Source organism: Electrona antarctica (assembly GCF_951216825.1).
Source record: "Electrona antarctica genome assembly, chromosome: 22".
NCBI lineage: Eukaryota > Metazoa > Chordata > Actinopteri > Myctophiformes > Myctophidae > Electrona > Electrona antarctica.
In genome coordinates, this window is record NC_136805.1 from 5,180,603 (window position 1) to 5,183,102 (window position 2,500).

The 2,500-nt window shown below is 42.5% G+C and overlaps 1 protein-coding gene across 3 annotated transcripts in view; it reads left to right on the forward strand.

Moving 5' to 3' along the window:
• The window catches only part of LOC306915603 (pantothenate kinase 1-like), a gene marked incomplete at its 5' end in the record, with an annotated part of 23,323 nt that overhangs the window by 5,102 nt on the left and 15,721 nt on the right, over nucleotides 1-2,500 (forward strand). The window lies entirely within an intron of this gene.

A 2,500-nucleotide genomic window follows, 5' to 3' on the forward strand; every position in this document is an offset into this window, starting at 1 on the left:
GGTGTTTGGATCTAGACAAAATGTTGGACAGTGATCCTCGACCCATCACTTGTTGGGAAGACAGTGGAACAGGCGAAAGAGACTAAACTACCTGGAATTGTATTAGATCTTAAGCTAAATTGGACTAAGCAAATTGACATTACAGTAACTAGAATGGGAAGGAGCATTGCTATAATTGCTATTATGTAAATAAGTATACAACATTAAATACTCTGAAAGTAGTATAATTCAAGCTTTAGTTTTGTCACACCTTGAGTACTGCCCAGTCATTTGGTCATCCGCTACAAAGACGGAAGATTACAAATAGCTCAAAACAAAGCTGCTAGATTAGCTATCCAGTGCTCCAACCGGAGACATTACAGAAATGCACAGAAATCTATCATGGCTTTGTTGAGAATATAGATTGCATTCACGTATTCTCATCTTCTTCCGAAATGTTTTAATTGAGACAAAAACATATATATATTTATTTGACCAGGTAGAATACACAAGAGATGAACATGACTATATGACTAGAGAAGCCAGTTCAGGTGGTCTGGTAACACTTACCCTAAACCAAGAACAAATCTTCTCAAATCTTATCTATAGAGCTGTAATAGGATGGAACTCATTGCCAATGCCGAATGGCATAACCAATACAAAATTCACCTTTTAAGATCGAGTAAAAAAAACACCAATATGCAAAACAAGCCTGCAATAATCCCCTGAGGCACAATGCACATTTAATATGTTGAAAGTGATTTTTGTTTAGTTTTAATTGCATTTTAATTTTCTATTTTCTTGAGGGGCTCTAGCCCCTCCAAAGCATGGCTTTCCAAAATTACGTCATAGACCGTTTAGGAAGTCAAGTTATGCAGGGGAGAGGGGAGAGCTCACACACACCAGGCAATTACACATTCCATCTCAGTGCATCTGTAATTTGTGTGTGTGTGTGTGTGTGTGTGGAGGGGGGTATGTCTAGTGTCTACAACGTCCAATTCCCGTAATGTGGAATTACGGGAATTGCGTGCGTGCGTGCGTGCGTGCGTGTCTGTGCGTGCGTGTCTGTGCGTGTCTGTGCGTGTCTGTGCGTGCGTGCGTGCGTGCGTGCGTGCGTGCGTGCGTGTCTCCTCCCAGTGCCCCATCCCATTCTCCCCAGTATAATACCATCTCTGTGTGTTGGAATGCAGTCTGAGGCTGTGCTATCATAGGTAGCTACACAGTACACACACTCCCTAAAACACTCTGTGTCAATTTAACTCTGAATTGACCCCTGGATTTGGTTTCCATGTGTACACTATCTGAGTTTGATAAGTTAACTATGAGGATTTTCTCTTGAAGTGACCACTTACTAGGCAACACACCTTGACTCGCAGAGGTGTGTGTGTGTTTACCTTGACTCGCAGGTGTGTGCGTGTGCGTGCGTGCGTGCGTGCGTGCGTGCGTGCGTGCGTGTGTGCGCGCGTGCGTGCGTGTGTGTGTGTGTGTAGTGATGGAAGGAAGATTTCCAGATTATTAATACCGGGTATGCCTGTTTCTCCACTGTGCTCAATGTGTTGACTTTGCAGACGGAAGCCTTTGTCCAGTTAGCTCGGTCACTGAAGCTCGATGCCACAGCATAATAGAGAAATAGGGTGGGCCTGTATCAGTACCAGCCTTGGACGCTCCAAATCAAATCATCCAGAGACAGAATCTAATATCCTGCTATCCTAACATAAAACCAGGAAACCAAATTTAAGCTGTTTATTGGCGTTTTTGTCAACTCTGTCACACTGTCTGCAAGCAGCTGAGTTTCTGAGTTACTGCACAGTCTGTGGAGTAGTTGTCATGGTCACAAATACAATCCCTGCAGGCTATGGGATATTACCACAGGGTTGTTGTTACACACACACAATCAAGAGCAAGTGAGCAGCCTCCTCTTCAAAAGTTGAACGAAGCATAAAATCCAACTTTAAAGTTTGCTTACACAACACAACATCTAAAGTTTACTTTGCGTGCACAGTACGTCCTGATCCCCCGCCGGCTATGGATTAGTTGGAATGTAATAAACAACCCCCTGCAGCCCCTGGAAATACCACAGTTCTTAATCTTAACCTATTAACGTTCTTGTGTACAACCAGCAGTGGTGTGAAGTAACCAAGAACATTTACTCAAGTACCGTGCTTAAGTACAATTTTGAGGTATTTGTACTTTACTTGAGTATTTCCAATTCTACTCCACTACATCTCAGAGCCAAACTTTGGATTTTTACTCCACTTCAATTATTTGAAAACTTTAGTTACTACTAGGTTTTAGTTTTGATTAGAAAACATACATTGACCACTTCAACCCTATACATTTCGGCCATTTGAAAATAGCCGATCTACAAGCTCACAATGCGTCACAATGTGACGCAATGTGTGCTTGTAGATCGGCTATTTTCAAGTGTGACGCATTGTGAGCTTGTAGATCGGCTATTTTCAAGTGTGACGCATTGTGAGCTTGTAGATCGGCTATTTTCAAGTGTGACGCATTGTGAGCT